The sequence below is a fragment of the Mobula hypostoma genome, chromosome 4, assembly GCF_963921235.1.
Source record: "Mobula hypostoma chromosome 4, sMobHyp1.1, whole genome shotgun sequence".
Taxonomy (NCBI): Eukaryota; Metazoa; Chordata; class Chondrichthyes; order Myliobatiformes; family Myliobatidae; genus Mobula; species Mobula hypostoma.
In genome coordinates this window covers 11,791,419-11,809,890 of record NC_086100.1, presented here as the reverse complement: position 1 = coordinate 11,809,890, position 18,472 = coordinate 11,791,419, and the positions used below count along the sequence as shown (strand labels likewise).

General features: G+C 44.1%; 1 pseudogene; it reads right to left on the bottom strand.

The window, feature by feature from the left end:
• Nucleotides 1-1,683: 1,683 nt before the first annotated feature.
• Nucleotides 1,684-14,640, bottom strand: LOC134345066 (extracellular calcium-sensing receptor-like; annotated as a pseudogene).
• Between the last annotated feature and the right edge of the window lie 3,832 nt (nucleotides 14,641-18,472).

Sequence of the window (18,472 nt, the reverse complement as noted above, 5' to 3'; positions counted from 1 at the left end):
GTACTTTTGAATGAATAGGTAACAGAATGTAACAGAACTGCGAAGTGTGCCAATTATTTGGAGCATTATAAAACTCCAGTTAGGAGTGCTACAAATCTTTCTGGCCACCCCATGATAGGAAGTATGTGGAAAAATTGGAGAATGAGCAGAAGAGGTTTATCAGGGTGATGTCTGGATTGGAGCTCATGTGCTATAATGAAAGGTTGGGCAAGATTGGGTTATTTTTCCGGAGCTGCAAAGACTGAGCGGAGATGGCTTAGATGGTCAAAAGTTTATGACAGACATCGATCGAGTGGGCAGATAGTATCTTTTTTTTTCAGGAGTTGAAATTTCAGAGGGCATACATATAAAGTGAGAGGTGGTTCATATCAAAGGAGATGCGAGAGTCACGTTTTTTACACAGAGTGGTGGATGATTGGAGCGCACTGCCTGGTTTGCTGGTAGAGGCAGAGACATTCATTAAGAGATGTTTAGATCGGCACATTCATGTAAGGAAATAGAAGGGTACTCGCATGGTGTAGGCAGATGAGATAAGTTTAGTTAGCCATTTGATAACTAATGCAATTGATCCTGCACAACATCGTGAGCCGAAGGGCCCATTCCTGTGCTAGAACATTTAATATAGAACATAGAAATCTACAGCACATTACAGGCGCTTCGGCCCAAAATGTTGTGCCGATCATGTAACTACTCTAGAAACTGCTTAGAATTTCCCTGCCGCATAGCTGTTTATTTTTCTGACCTCCATGCACCCAAGAGTCTCTTAAACGGCCCTATTGTATCCGCCTCTACCAGTGTCGCTGGCAGTGCATTCCACGCTCCCACCACCCTTTGTGTGCAAAACTTACCTCCGACATCCTCCTTGTCCCTACCACCAAGCACCTTAGAACTATCTCCCCACACCCGCCCCCCCCCCCCCCACCCATGTATGCAATTTCATTCCTGGGAGAGAAAGACTCTCTATCCACACGATCCATGCCTCTCATCATCGTATATTCGTCAACCAGGTTATCTCTCATCCTCCGTCGCTCGAAGGAGAAAAGACAAAGTCCACTCAATCTATTCTCATACGGCAGCTCTCCAATCCCAGAAACATCCTCGTTGATCTCTTTTCTACCCTCCATAGAATCCACTTCCTTCCTGTGGTGAGGTAAACAGAATTCAACACAGTCATCCAAATGAGGTTTAACTAAGGTCTTTTGTAACGTTACCTCACGGCTCTCGAACTCCATCCCACGCTTGATAAAGGCCATCACATATTACGACGTCTTAACAACACTGTCAACCTGCGCAGCAGCTTTGAGTAACCTATGGACATAGACCCGAACATATGGCTGATCATCCACACTGTCCAGTGTCGTACCATTAATATTATATTGTATCTTCAAATTTGACCTCTAGAAATGAACTACCTCACATTTATCTGGGTTGAACTCCGTCTGCCGATTCTCAGCACAGTTTAGCACCTTATCAATATTCCGCTGAAACGGCATGCTCTGACCACCATCCAGAGCATCCAGAACACCCCCAACTGTGTTGTACAGTTCTATGTTCTATATGTTGAATGCAAAGAATATTGATGCGATATAACGGGAGACGTACAAAATTAAAGCAAACAATGGACATTGAAAATTTAAAGTAGTGAAGGCACAGCACACAACATAGTTATATCGTTGTTCATTATTAAAGATTTCCGGATGGCATTTTGCCCATGACATATCTCTTTGTGTTGTGCTCTTGCTTAAAGAGTATAATGTAACATATGGGAGCAAAAATACAGAACAGCAACGCATAACTGGACGATAAAATGGCAAACACTTCCACTGCCACCGTGTACTTCCCAGGAGAACTAACGTAGGCTGGAATGAAGGTAATCCAAACGGCACAAAAGATTAGCATACTAAATGTGATGGTGTTTAGCTTCGTTGAAATTGTTAGGAAGTTGTCGAACAAGAAAGGCGACCGCGAAACACACACAGGACAGAAATCCAATGTAACCCAGCACGCAATAAAAGGCAAGGTCAGACCCAACGTTGCATTCATAAACTATTACTTCGGTAGAATATTCTGTAGTCTTCCGAGGGTATGGCGGCGACGTGACGAGCCAGACGGTACACATTAAGCACTGCAGCCCGGTGAGGCAAAAGACGGTCAGTCGCTGCTGGGTTGGGCCAAACCACTTCATTATGTTACTGTTGGGCAGAGTCGCTTTGAACGCCAAGACAACAACGACCGTTTTACCCAAAACGCAAGACACACAGAGAACAAATATAATACCGAATGACGTGTGACGAAGCATGCAAGGCCATGTTGATGGTTCTCCGATGAATGTTACTGAACAGAGAAAGCAAAGCATTAAAGCAACAAGAAGAAGGAAACTTAGTTCTGAGTGTTAGCTTTAACAATCGGCGTCTCTCTGTGAGTGTAGAACGTTACAAGTACCAGCATGGTCATGCAGAATCCAACCAATGCGAGCGTCAGGAGGATAAGCCCCATGATTTCACTAAATGATAGAAATTCGATCACTTTTGGTATGCACTCAACCCGTTTCTCATTGGACTTGTACTCTGCTGGGCACTTTAGGCAACCGGTTGAATCTAAAATGAAACAAATCAGTATTGGAGAGCGAAGGGCAAGTTTATATTTCAAAATGTTTCCGTACCGGCATTTAATTAATTGAAGTTCACATAGATGTCTCACCGGTGGTATTGCTAATTTCTCCTTTGGGACATTGTACGCAATCATAGCAGCACTACGGTTGTCCTTTTTTGGGAGCCTTCCGTGTTCCGGGATCACAGCTTTCCGAACAGACCGATGGTGGAACCTATGTAGAGTTTGTACATAGGATCCGGCCATTATAAGTAGAAAACCGAGGAAGTGATTCACTCACCCCAAATATAAACTCATTCCACAACCTATGGAAACAACAGGAATTCTGCAGATGCTGGAAATTCAAGCAACACACATCAAAGTTGCTGGTGAACGCAGCAGGCCAAGCAGCATCTATAGGAAGAGGCGCAGTCGACGTTTCAGGCCGAGACGGACTCACTTTCAAGGTCTCTAATTGTCATGTTCTCAGAACCACATACAGAATCATAGAGAACCTCAACAGGTCATGTAGCATTTGTGGAAAATCCATAAACTGCCAGCGTTTCGGGTCTCAACGCCTCTTCAGAACTGGAAATGAAGGAGGAAACACCAGAGTAAACAGGAGGGGGAAGGGTAGGGGAAGACCCAGCTAAAAGTTTGCAGGTGAAACCAGGTGAGTGGGAAAGGTAAAGGACTGGAGAAGATGGTAGGAGAGGAGACTGGGCCATAGGGGAAAAGGAAAAAGACGGGACACTCGAGGAGGTGCTAGGTATGTGGGAGGAAGAGATAAGAGGTATGGTATGGGAACAGAAGGAGAGAGAATGAGGATGGAAAAAAAATACCAGAAGGAAAATCGATGTTCGTGCCAACAGTCTGCAGGATACTTTTACAGAGTATGAGTTGTGTCTCCTCAATCTTCAGAGTGGTATCATAGTTGCAAAAGTGGAGGCCACGGACCAACATATCGTAAGAGGACTGGGGATAGGATTTTAATGGCTGGCCACCGGGCAATTGCGCATCTAGCAGATGGAGAAATTTACGTCAGGCCTCACGGTTGTAGCGGAAGATGTTTCGGGAGCACTGGATGCAATAGACTACACCTACTGGTCTGCAGGTGAAGTGTTGTCCCAGCCGGAACGGTTGTTTAGGGTCCGGAATAGAGGTATGGCAGGAGATAAATAGGTAAGTGTAGCAAATCTCTCGCATGCAGGAATAGATGCCTGAAGTGGGTTTGGTGAGGAAGGACAAGTGAACAAAGGGAGAGATCCCTGCAGAAAGCGGAGAGTGGTGTGGAGGTAAATATGCATTTCGGGTTAGAATCCAGTTGAAACTGGATGAAGGTAAACATGGGAATCAGTAGGTTTATAAAAGTTATCGGTAGGCACTTTTTCTCTCGGAATGGAGACAAAGAGACCGAGAAAGGATTCCGAGGTATCAGAAGTGGATCAAGTGAACTTAAGGGCAGGATGGAAGTTGCAAGCTAAGTTGAGGAAAATGAAGAGCTCAGCTTAACAATGTTAAACTGAGTGAGAGGTTAGACGGCTGTGAATCATATGTGAACTTGAATGCCACATACATCAAAGTTGCTGGTGAACGCAGCAGGCCAGGCAGCATCTGTAGGAAGAGGTGCAGTCGACGCTTCAGGCCGAGACCCTTCGTCAGGACTAACTGAAGGAAGAGTGAGTAAGGGATTTGAAAGTTGGAGGGGGAGGGGGAGATCCAAAATGATAGGAGAAGACAGAAGGGGGAGGGATAGAGCCGAGAGCTGGACAGGTGATAGGCAAAAGGGGATACGAGAGGATCATGGGACAGGAGGTCCGGGAAGAAAGACAAGGGGGGGGCGGGGGAACCAGAGGATGGGCAAGAGGTATATTCAGAGGGACAGAGGGAGAAAAAGGAGAGTGAGAGAAAGAATGTGTGTATAAAAATGAGTAACAGATGGGGAACGAGGGGGAGGTGGCGCCTTAACGGAAGTTAGAGAAGTCGATGTTCATGCCATCAGGTTGGAGGCTACCCAGACGGAATATAAGGTGTTGTTCCTCCAACCTGAGTGTGGCTTCATCTTTACAGTAGAGGAGGCCGTGGATAGACATGTCAGAATGGGAATGGGATGTGGAATTAAAATGTGTGGCCACTGGGAGATCCTGCTTTCTCCGGCGGACAGAGCGTAGATGTTCAGTAAAGCGGTCTCCCAGTCTGCGTCGGGACTCGCCAATATATAAAAGGCCACATCGGGAGCACCGGACGCAGTATATCACCCCAGTCGACTCACAGGTGAAGTGATGCCTCACCTGGAAGGACCGTTTGGGGCCCTGAATGGTGGTAAGGGAGGAAGTGTAAGGGCATGTGTAGCACTTGTTCCACTTACACGGATAAGTACCAGGAGGGAGATCAGTGGGGAGGGATGGGAGGGACGAATGGACAAGGGAGTTGTGTAGGGAGCGATCCCTGCGGAATGCAGGGGGGGGGGGAGGGAAAGATGTGCTTAGTGGTGGAATCCCGTTGGAGGTGGCGGAAGTTACGGAGAATAATATGTTGGACCCGGAGGCTGGTGGGGTGGTAGGTGAGGACCAGGGGAACCCTATTCCTAGTGGGGTGGTGGGAGGATGGAGTGAGAGCAGATGTACGTGAAATGGGGGAGATGCGTTTAAGAGCAGAGTTGATAGTGGAGGAAGGGAAGCCCCTTTCTTTAAAAAAGGAAGACATCTCCCTCGATAGTGGAGGAAGGGAAGCCCCTTTCTTTAAAAAAGGAAGACATCTCCCTCGGATAGTGGAGGAAGGGAAGCCCCTTTCTTTAAAAAAGGAAGACATCTCCCTCGTTGAATGCCGTTGTGTTGTTTTCAGACTTTTACCTGGTGACCATCCCAGAATGAGTTAAGATTAAGGATGATCTTGACAATGCATTGTCAATAACTTATCCGTTTATGGAATATTTCTAATAGTGCCCATAGGCACGGAGTATTGTTTTTTTCATATGCCTTTACCCCCTGTAGACGATTCGGTTCCAGTAAGAACGATTAAACGTGTAGGTGCTATGTTAGTCGAGGAAGTATACAGCAAGGAAGCATACACTTCAACGCACTGAGTCTGCGCCGACCAGCAGCTATCCATGTACACCAATGACAGAAATATCCATTTTCATTATCCCCATATTTTCATGAGCTCCCTACAGATTTCTCAGTCGCCAACACTTCGGGGGCTTTTTACAATGACCATTTGACCTATCAAACCACACATCTTCGGCGTGTGAATCGACACCAGAGCAGCCGGCGTTGTCACGGGTAGAACATGCACACTCTAGGAAGAGAGCACGGGAGATCAGGATTGAACCCCAGTCTCTGGCGCTATGAAGCAGGGATTCCGCCTTGCTTCAGCTCATTTATGAGGCCCAGAATATACCCTTAGGCACTTTGTCTCCAACATTTGGAGTTCTCTGAAACAGAAATCGTTTGGATATTTGTGATCGTGTGCATTGTTAATCATTATCTGGCAAAATTATTTCAATGTTACCACTGATGAAGAAGAAATAAACAATCTTAAATTACTTGAAAAAATCATTCGATTGACCTCACCAACATATTTCCGGGGTACCTCTGGCCTCATCCTTTCAGTGATATTACGAACATGAGCCAAAGGAGCAAAATTAAGCTATACGCCTCATCTATTCTATTTCACATTACCATCTTGGCCATTTTTTTAAATCCTCAGTTCCATTCTCCTGCATTCTTGCGTAACTTTTGACGGCACTACTAATTCGGAACTCATCAAACTTCGCTTTATATATGCCCAATAGATTCACTTCCATAGCCGACGGAGGCGACGAATTCCACCGATTCACAACCTTGTCTTGGAAGACATTCCTAGCATCTCAGTTCTAAAGGAACGAACTTCTTCCTGAGGTTATGCATTCTGGTTATAGACTCTCCCCACACCCGCACGTTAGGAACACCCTATACACATCCACTCTATCCATGCCTTTCAATATTCGATGGGTTTCAATTAGATCACACAATCCAACCCCCGAATTCTAAACTGCAACGAGTACAGGAAGACAACGTTTGTACCTTTGATTTCTGATTTTTCTCTACATTTAGAATACATACACCGCCTTTATTTCTTCTGCAAAAGTGCAGGATAATACACTTCCATATATTACATTGTATCTGCCAATTCATTGTCCATTCTGTCAAGCTGTCTACGTCTTTCTGCAGACTCCTTTCTTCCTCACCATTATCTGACCCTCCACTTAAATGAGTAGGCAAACTTGGCCACAAAACCATCGGTTCTGTCATTCAAATCCCCCCTTTGCCCTTTGTCCGACTCATTTCTCAGCTACCGATTCTGCAAGTTAAAACGATCTTCTTCTCTCTCTCTCTCTCCTGTGTCTGAGAAACTGCTGTTATCTTGGGATTTTAATGACGAACCGTATCTAGAGTTTACGCATAATGGCGAGAAACACGAAAAGGAAATAGCCACTCAACGGTAGTCCTGTGCGTCAAAATGCCACGTTAGCGAGAAAGGTCGGAGAACAATAGCCAGACTGGTTCAAGTTGAAAGGAACGCGGTAGTAACTGAAAGCAACACGCATTACAACCGCGGTTTTCGGACCACTATCTCTGAACGCATAAAATATCGTACCTAACACCTAGAACTGGATGGGATACAGCTGCAAAGGAGCACGAACGTACACTCAGTGGCCACCTTATTAGGTACCTAATGAAGTGGTTCCAGAGATCTTTCAAAGAAATGCCATTCACTGTAACATTGTTAACTTCACCTGAAGGTTGCCCTTCTTTTACAGCTTTCCTCGTTCCAGATGGGCAGCTCTCACTTCCGATAGGCTTTAGTAATTACAGGAAGTCACCGAATTAAGTGGTCCCGACTCTATATCGCTTAGTTAGAATCTCTACCACCAGTGGAAATATCTCAATGCTTTGATAACCCCTTATGTTCTTATATATTTTAATAAAATCTACTCTCACTACTTAGTGATTTTTACCAATTAACCTACTAACCATTACGTCTTTGGACTGTGCAAGAAACTGGAGTACCCAAGAAAACCCAAGCAATTCATGAGGAGAAAGTACAACTCCTGACAGACGACGCCGTATTTGATTTTTTTCCCCCAGAATATCCCGAGCTGTAACAGCCTCGTGATAACTGCTACGCTACGGTGGCGCCCAGTCAAGATTTATTCTAAACTTCAAACAAAATACCGATCTGCCTTTAGGCAGGTCAATGCTCTCACCTTGGGAATTAGCCTGGGGCAGAGAAGCGAGAGTGGCTGCCACCACATCTCCTAACTTCTCCCTTAATGTTGTATGAAGTAAGAACACTACAGCTATTGGTTTTATCATTTGGAATCTGGTACTCTCGCGATTACACACTTATAAATCCAAACAATTCTCAGAGTGATCAACTCAACCGAATTATCGCCTGTAACATCCAAGGTCTTTTATCAATCCACTTACCCTGGGTTGTCCTCCCGCCCATAAGATTGAGTCTTCGGCTAATATAAATTTCTATCCTTCGGGCGCTGCTCCATCATACTGTCCCACTGTTACAGGAATAGCACTGGTGTCCGTCGGCTGCCAGTTTACGATGTCGTATATCGGGACCGGATCACCGTTACTATCGAAATAGATCCTTTCTCCAATTTTTGTGCTGAAGTTTACTGTTTTCATGTAATGCAGAAGCTAAATCAGAATTTAAAAGTACGGTGAGAAGCAATGTATGGTCTCCGCATTGAAGATGATCGCGATAGATTTCAACCAAGTTCACTGAATGTTACAAAAAATCCGAACAGACTGCTTGAAGATCTCGGCAGGAAAACAACAATTGCAGTTCCGGTCGAGATTTTTCCTCTGCATTGAAATATAGAAGGACGAGAGGCAGGATAAAGACATGTATGGAACAAAAAGTAGCAACGGAATTGGACCCAGTACCCAGGGGTGACTGGAAAATTGAGAAGGGAAGGCAGGAAATGTAATTTTGTTTATTGTTGTCACATATACAGAAATACAGTGAAAACTTCGTTTTGCATGGTATTCAAAGACATCATTACACAACATCCAAGCAACACACATCAAAGTTGCTGGTGAACGCAGCAGGCCAAGCAGCATCTGTAGGAAGAGGCGCAGTCGACGTTTCAGGCCGAGACCCTTCGTCAGGACTAACGAAGTGTCTCGGCCTGAAACGTCGACTGCGCCTCTTCCTACAGATGCTGCTTGGCCTGCTGCGTTCACCAGCAACTTTGATATGTGTTGCTTGAATTTCCAGCATCTGCAGAATTCCTGTTGTTTGCGTTTAAATTACACAAAATCAGTGCGTTGAAGGGAGAACAGTAACAGAATACCGAACAAGGAGTTACAGTTGCAGAGCATCTTCAATTGAGGTTGGTTTTATCTCATTTCGAGATATAGCACGGAATTGGCTGTTCCGGTGGAACGAGTCGCACCACCACCCTACTTAACACCAACCTAAACACAGGACTAGTTACAATGACGATTAGCTACTAAGCGGTACGCCTTTAGACTGTGAAAGGAACCCGAACACCAGGAGTAACCCCTCGTAATAATGGGAGAACTTTCAAACACCTTACAGATGGCGCCGGAATTGAACTCTGAACTCCGAGCCTCTAATTGTAATAGCGTCGCGATATGACGGCTGCGCTGCCGTGACACCACGAAAGCAAGGTATAAGGCCATTTTAAGATAGATTGTGAGGTTAAGAGTCCATCTTATCATACTACGGCACAGTTCAATAGTCTTGTCAATGCTTACCTGCCACGGTTGGAAATTTGAAATATTGGCACAGCTCCGTTTGTGAAATGGTCCGTTACCATCTTTACAGCTGAGCATATCATGGAGAGCGTGGCCGATAGCGTAGGTCGATTTATAAACGTTATAGGTCACTCTGTACTCAGACACATCAGTAAACTGGTTGTGCGCTGTAAGTAGAGCTTCATTCCCCGTGCATTCTCGAACCCCCGAATCGGATTTGGAGTCGACAGTGTTACTTTCTGTATTCCTTAACTTGCAACTGAAAGCGGTTTCCCAAAACTCCTGCACTAAACGGTTTCCGGGATAAAGAGACGGGTGAGTGTGCATGAGGAATTCTTTCAACCCTGGCAAGCGCACTTTTCGGATCGCGATTCCAATTGTACCGACAACAAACAGTTTACTGTCCTGCAGGGGTAGAACCGGTGTGGTGATCCAAGCCTCGCTTCCTATCCATTGTATACCGGTGACATTCTGCCGTACAACTTCTTGTAGTAAAATGCTCATGTCCGCGTGCGCAAGGAAAGCTAATATTACCCTTGTGGAAGATTTCTTTATGATGTCTATAGTTTGAAGTAATTTCTCCCTTGGGTACGTTTTGTGAAAAGCAACAGAGAAAGCAATGCAAATTCCCATCTCTTCCATCGCTTTATTGAATGTCTGCATCCCAAAATTACCATAGTCATTGTCGCTCCTAATTGTTCCGATCCAGGTCCATCTGAAATGCTTAATGAGCTGAGCCAAGGCCCTCACCTGAAAGTAATCGCTTGGGATCGTTCTAAAGAACGAGGGATATTCACGTCTGTTGCTCAGACAGGCACATGTAGCGAGATAGCTAACCTAGAGGGAGACAAGTTTGTAATCGATAAATTACCATTGTTCATTTAATCTCTACACTCTAACTGCGAGCAAGCACATAGAACCATAGACACTACAGCACAGAAACAGGCCTTTTGGCCCTTCTTGGCTGTGCCGAACCATTTTCTGCCTAGTCCCACTGACCTGCACACGGACCATATCCCTCCATACACCTCCCATCCGTGTATCTGTCCAAATTTATTCTTACATGTTAAAAAAGAACTCGCATTTACCACCTCGTCTGACAGCTCATTCCATACTCCCACCACTCTCTGTGTGAAGAAGCCCCCCCCCCAATGTTCCCTTTAAACTTTTCCCCCCTCACCCTTAACCCATGTCCTCTGGTTTTTTTCTCCCCTTGCCTCAGTGGAAAAAGCCTGCTTGCATTCACTCTATCTATACCCATCATAATTTTATATACCTCTATCAAATCTTCCCTCATTCTTCTACGCTCCAGGGAATAAAGTCCTAACCTATTCAACCTTTCTCTATAACTGAGTTTCTCAAGTTCCAGCAACATCCTTGTAAACCTTCTCTGCACTCTTTCAACCTTATTTATATCCTTCCTGTAATTTGGTGACCAAAACTGAACACAATACTCCAGATTCGGCCTCACCAATGCCTTATACAACCTCATCATAACATTCTAGCTCTTATACTCAGTACTTTGATTAATATAGGCCAATGTACCAAAAGCTCTCTTTACGACCTTATCTACCTGTGACGCCACTTTAAGGGAATTTTGTATCTGCATTCCCAGATCCCTCTGTTCCACTGCACTCCTCAGTGCAATACCATTAATCCTGTATGTTCTACCTTGGTTTGTCCTTCCAACGTGCATTACCTCACACTTGTCAGTATTAAACTCCATCTGCCATTTTTCAGCCCATTTTTCCAGCTGGTCCAAGTACCTCTGCAGGCTCTGAAAACCTTCTTCGTTGTCTACTACACCTCTAATCTTTGTATCATCAGCGAATTTGCTGATCCAATTTACCATATTATCATCCAGATCATTGATATAGATGACAAATAACAATGGACCCAGCACTGATCCCTGTGGCACACCACTAGTCACAGGCCTCCACTCGGAGAAGCAATTCTCTACTACCGCTCTTTGACTTCTTCCATTGAGCCAATGTCTAATCCAATTTACCATCTCTCCATGTATACCTAGCGACTGAATTTACCTAACTAACCTCCCATGAAGAATCTTGTCAAAGGCCCTAACTAACCTTCCAGGCGGGACCTTGTCAACATTTGCCGTACAGGAGTGAAAGGATTCTGGTAACTCAAGATACAGATGTGATAGGTCATGGATCAGTGTAAAGAAGGAAGATTAATGTTCGTGGTCGGTAACTTCTCGTCAACACTTTAAGAAAGACTAGAAGTGACTGAGAAGTTGTTGAAGGTGGACAAAGCGACGGTAAATGATGGAACTCACGCCGAAGGAGACCGAGTGGGGCGGGGCGTGGAGGGGTTTTGACTGTTGATATCTTCCCACAGGTACGGCCTGACGCCCTGAGATTTTCTGGAGGTTTCCGTCTCAGGTACGTCCCCACTGTCATCAGGGTTTTGAGCGGTCAATACACAAACCCATAAGCACTAGCTTAGTGTTTCTGTTCTATATTTGAATTATATCCAATTGTAATTCATAGTATGTTTCATAGGAGTTTAATGCTGAAAAATGTGAGGTGTTACGTTTTGGTAGAACTAATCAAAATAGGACATACATGGTAAATGGTAGGGCATTAAAGAATGCTTTAGAACAGAGGGATTTAGGAATAATGGTGTATAGTTCCCTGAAGGTGGTATCTCATGTGGATAGGTGGTGAACAAAGCTTTTGGTTTGCTGGCCTTTATTAATCAGCGCATTGAGTATAGGAGTTGGGATATAACGTTGAATTTGTATAAGGCATTGGTAAGGCCAAATCTGGAGTATTGTGTACAGTTCCAGTCACCGAATTATAGGAAGGATGTCAATAAAATTGAGAGAGTACAGAGGATGTTTACTAAAATGTTGCCTGGGTTTCATCTTCTAAGTTACAGAGAAAGGTTAAACAAGTTAGGTCTTTATTCTTTGGATCGTAGAAGGTTGAGGGGAGACTTGATAGAGGTGTTCAAAATTATGAGGGGGATTGAGAGAGTTGACGTGGTTAGACTTTTTCCATTAAGAGTGGGGAAGATTCAAACAAGAGGGCATGGGTTGATAATTAGTGGACAAAAGTTTAGGGGTAACATGAGGGGGAACTTCTTTACTCAGAGAGTAGTGGCTGTGTGGAACGAGCTTCCAGCAAATTGGTTGAGGTAGGTTCTATATTGTCGTTTAAAGTTAAATTGGATAGATGTATGGACAGGAAAGGAATGAAGGGTTATGGCCTGAGTGCAGTTTGGTGGGACTAGGATAGGGTAAGAGTTCGGCACGGACTAGAAGGGCCGAGATGGCCTGTTTCCGTGCTGTAATTGTTATATGGTTATATGGTTATATGGTTTCATGTAGTGCACTGCACTGCTGCCACTAAACAACACATTTTTGACGTATGTCAGCGATATTAAAACTGATTCTGATTGTCATTCTTATTCTGACCAAATAACATGAGAAAGCAGCCTGCCTGAAGAAAAAAAAGAAAAAGAAAATAATTAATATTTGGTGCCAGCACTGCGCAAATGCAGCAATATACCAGTTGTTTAAGTGATTATTTCTGAAAGTCTGATGATGTCTATGAAACATGTTCACAAAGTTACGCATCAGCCAGCTAATAGTAGTTCATCTAATCCATCAAAAGGCTTACCACAGGGATCCGAAAGGGACCAAATAACGACGCAACCCCTGAAGTCTGTGATGATCCAGAACCCCCGACGATAGCGGGAACTACCGGAGCTCTTCCACAGGAGGAATTTGCTGCGTCCAGCCTCTTTAAAAACTCAAAGGCTGCCTTTAAGGATATAACAGGCTTGCCACAAGAATCGTAAATCCAGTAACCCAGCGTAACGTTTGGAAGAAGTTCCGGGTTCCTGTTAATCTCCTCAATTGCAAAGATTATCGTCATTGCGAAACGGAAAAGTCTGAACCGGAAGCTGCAGGAAGTAGAGTTGTGTACTTATAGAGAGGGTTTCACTAATGCTCGTTTATCAAAATATGACAATTACAAAACGCCACATATACAGTACCTTGAAAACGTATTCAGCCCACAGCTATGTTTAATGGCTGTTATTTCCAAAATATGAAATATATTAAAGTGGAATTTTGAGGTAAGCTGTAAAACATTGCACATCATGTCAACTCAAAAGAGCGAATCTAAAACCTGTATTCGGTTCGGTTTACTAAAAATGAAAAAAAAATGGGAGGCAGACAAAATATTCATCCCCTTAGTTAATACTATGCTAACTTTATGCAGGTGCAGGATACGTATTACCTTACCAACTTCCTCAATTTGTTGATGTTGAAAATTAGAGGATCATCTGAATAAATCCACGCACTCTCGGTAAGAATCAACAGTAGGATTTTCAAAAAAAAAATCAAACCGTAATGAAGGCAAAAGAGCATTCAAGACAAATCATGGAAATTATAAAAGGAAGCACAAGTCTGGAAATGAGTACAAGATCATATCAAAGGTACTGAACATACCCCAGAGCTCTATGCAGTCCATCATAAGACAGTGTAACAGATATGAAGCCATAGCCAGAGTGCGTTCCTCTTAACTTAGTCACCAGAGAAAAATGGTACTTGTAAGAGGGACTACTGTAGCGCCAACATTCATTCTGATTAAGTTACACAGATCAGTGGCTGCAACTGAAGATGACGTACATGGCTCAACCATCTCGAAGGCCCTTCACAAAAAGAGTATTTCTGGAAGGACTGGCAAGGAAGAAGCTCTGACGAAAGAAAAAAAGGAAATCATTGCCAAGTGTCACTTGAATGTCACTGTAAAGACTTGGAACTTCTTATTGTCGGTTGAGGCTAAAATGGAAAATTTGGCCTCACAATAAAAGGTATGTGTTGCATTAATCTAATACTGCACAAAACCCAGGTCACACTATCACTGCTGTAATGTATGGTGGGGGTAGCATCATGCAATAGGGATGCTTTATAGCAGCGGGAAATGGAAAACTGCGCAGGATTGAGGGGAAAATGTCTGCAGCTAAATGCATAGAGATCCTGGATAAGGCCTGCTACCGTCTGCCGGAAAGCTTAAACTAGGGATGAGTTCGTCTTTTAAAGGACAATGGCAAAAGCCCACTGGCAAGACATTCCTGGAGTGGTTTGAAATGAAGAACATTGATGTCCGTCAGAGACCCAGTCAAAATCCTGCCTTAATCCGATCCAATCAGCGACGGGAGCAGCGAACAGCGAGGAAGTTTCCCGCTGTCGCCGGCGCTCGTTTGAAGGGAGAGCTTCACAGGCCTTCGGTCTCATTCCGCTGGCCCAGTTGACAGGGCAGCAGCACACAGGGGATATCTTTCTCGTAGATCGTCGGCGCTGGGTTAACAGGACAACATCGTTCCGGCGGACCATTCAGGGGCAGGCACAACGCAAAGAGGAGTGGGCCAGTGACTCAGTGATGAGAGTGGGAGTGTCACGCAAGCATTAAAGTGGGAATCGGCTTGGAAGAGGTGTTGGCTCTGGGTAAGTTTTCCGAGTAAGTTTCAGCTTGTAGCCATTACCCTCGGTGATCAGAGTACTGTTTTGGATACTGCTGTGGGCGTGACCTCCGAGTGGAATGCAACAGAGACCTAGTTACTGGCACTGATCATGGGCCCGTGATGCAGAAGGGAAAGAGGAGGAAAATTTGAGCTGTAGTGATAGAGGACTCAATAGTCAAAGATGCTGTGGATCTGAACGAAACACCTGGATGGTATATTGCCTTTCACGTGTCAGGATAAGGGACGACTTGGATCGTGTCCACAGCACTTTGGAGGGGAATGGAGGGTAGTCTTGGTCCACACTGGTAACGATGACATAGGAAGGAAAGGCAAAGCGGTCCTGAAGAGAGAATATAGAGAGACAGGCAGAAAACTGAGAGGTATGACGTACAGCGTAGCAATTACTGGATTGCTACCTGCGCCACAGACCAGTAAGGGTGAAAAAACAGGATGATTGGTTAGATAAATGCATGGCTGAGAAGCAGGTACAGGGACAGTGCTTCAGATTCTTAGATCATTGGAATCTCTTCCGGGGGAAGCATGACCTGTACAAAAAGGAAAGTTTGCACCTAATCTGAGAGGGACCAATGTTCTCGCGGGCAGCTTTGTTAGACCTGTTAGAAACATAGAAACATAGAAAATAGGTGCAGGAGTAGACCATTCGGCCCTTCGAGCCTGCACCGCCATTTATAAAGATCATAGCTGATCATCCAACTCAGAACCCCGCCCCAGCCTTCCCTCCATACCCCCTGACCCCCGTAGCCACAAGGGCCATATCTAACTCCCTCTTAAATATAGCCAATGAACTGGCCTCAACTGTTTCCTGTGGCAGAGAATTCCACAGATTCACCACTCTCTGTGTGAAGAAGTTTTTCCTAATCTCGATCCTAAAAGGCTTCCCCTCTATCCTCAAACTGTGGCCCCTCGTTCTGGACTTCCCCAACATCGGGAACAATCTTCCTGCATCTAGCCTGTCCAATCCCTTTAGGATCTTATACGTTTCAATCAGATCCCCCCTCAATCTTCTAAAGTCCAACGAGTACAAGCCCAGTTCATCCAGTCTTTCTTCATATGAAAGTCCTGCCATCCCAGGAATTAATCTGGTGAACCTTCTTTGTACTCCCTCTATGGCAAGGATGTCTTTCCTCAGATTAAGGGACCAAAACTGCACACAATACTCCAGGTGTGGTCTCACCAAGGCCTTGTACAACTGCAGTAGTACCTCCCTGCTCCTGTACTCGAATTCTCTCGCTATAAATGCCAGCATACCATTCGCCTTTTTCACCGCCTGCTGTACCTGCATGCCCACTTTCAATGACTGGTGTATAATGACACCCAGGTCTCGTTGCACCACCCCTTTTCCTAATCGGCCACCATTCAGATAATAATCTGTTTTCCTATTTTTGCCACCAAAGTGGATAACTTCACATTTATCCACATTAAATTGCATCTGCCATGAATTTGCCCACTCACCCAACCTATCCAAGTCACCCTGCATCCTCTTAGCATCCTCCTCACAGCTAACACTGCCACCCAGCTTCGTGTCATCCGCAAACTTGGAGATGCTGCATTTAATTCCCTCATCCAAGTCATTAATATATATTGTAAACAACTGGGGTCCCAGCACTGAGCCTTGCGGTACCCCACTAGTCACCGCCTTTCATTCTGAAAAGGTCCTGTTTATTCCCACTCTTTGCTTCCTGTCTACTAACCAATTCTCCACCCACACCAATACCGTGTGTTTTAAGTTTGCACACTAATCTCCTGTGTGGGACCTTGTCAAAAGCCTTTTGAAAATCCAAATATACTACATCCACTGGTTCTCCCCTATCCACTCTACTAGTTACATCCTCAAAAAATTCTATGAGATTCGTCAGACATGATTTTCCTTTCACAAATCCATGCTGACTTTGTCCGATCATTTCACCGCTTTCCAAATGTGCTGTTATCACATCCTTGATAACTGACTCCAGCAGTTTCCCCACCACCGACGTTAGGCTAACCGGTCTATAATTCCCCGGTTTCTCTCTCCCTCCTTTTTTAAAAAGTGGAGTTACATTAGCCACCCTCCAATCCTTAGGGATGGTTTGAATTCATTTAGCTGGGGAATAGGAGCCGGAGTGAAGGGACTCAGAACAGGATGGACGGAAAAAAGAAAGAAATATAGCATGTTGTCAGACTGTCAGGAACGGCAGGCAGGTTATAGGCAAAAATAAAATCACTACAGCCAACAGGGTGGGTAGTAGTGCATTAGGGATGCAGAATCAAAAAAGGTAGCAAATGCAGTACTCAACGTATTACATCTCAATGCAGAAGTATAATAATTGAGGTGGGCGATCTTGTTGCACTTTTACCGATTGTTGGGTATGTTAAGGTGGTTATCACTGAATCGTGACTGAAGGATGGTTGTAGTGGGAGCTGAATATCCAAAGGTACTCATTGTATTGGAGAGATAGGAAGATAGGTAGAGGAGTCGGCATGGCTCTGTTGATAAAAAAGGTAATAGAGTTAAATCAATAGGGAGATACGACATAGGATCGGAAGATGTTGAATTCTTGCTGGTTGAGTTTAAAAACTACAAGTGTAAAAAAGGATGTTTATGGCAGTTATTCCAGGCGTCCAAACAGTATCTTGGATGTAGACTACAGATTACAATGGGAAATTTTAAAAAAGGGCGTGTCGTAAAGGGTAATATTATGACAGTCATGAGAGATTTTAACATACAGTTAAATTGGGAAAATCAGGTTGGTAATGAATCTAGAGAGAGAGAATTTGTTGAATGCCTACGAAATAGATTTTAGAGCAATTTTTCGTTGAGCCTACTCGTGGATCCGCTATATTGGATTGGGTGTTATTTATGGAACCAAAGGCGATTAGGTAACTTAAAGTAAACGAACCCTTAGGAACGTATGGTCGCAAGATGTTTGCGTTCAACTTGAAACTTGAAAGGGAAAAAGTAAAGTCTGACATAGCAGTATTCCAGCTGAGTAATAAAAATTACAATGGTGTGGGAGAGGAGTTGACCAAAGTAAATTGGAATGACATGCTAGTAGGAATGACAGCAGAGCAGCAATGGCTTGAGTTTCTGGGATAAATGAGCGAGCTGCAGAACGGATGTATTCCAAAAAGAACGAAATGCTCAAATAGAAAAAAAATCGTGCAACCGTGGATTACAAGAGAAATGCAAGTGAATGTAAAAGCAAAGTGAACGTCAAAGCAAAAGAGAGGACATACGGAAAAATAAATATTAGAGTGAAGCTAGAGGATTGAAGACTTTAAAAACCTACAGAAAGCAACTAAATGAATTTTTAGTAGGGAAAAGATGAACAATGAAAGCAAGCTAGCAATTAATATCAAAGTTGATAGAAGAAATGAAGCACATAAAAATAGAAGAGAGATGAGAGTGGATATAGAGCGTTTGAAAAGGAAACAGAAGAAATAACAATGGGGACAACAAGTTGTCACATGAACTAAATGAGTATTTTGCATCAGTCTTCACTGTGGGAAACACTAGCAGTGCACCGGGTGTTGAAGAGCGTGAGGGAAGAAATGTGAGTGCAGTTAGTTACAGGAGAGAATGTGGTCAAACATCTGAAAGACCTAAG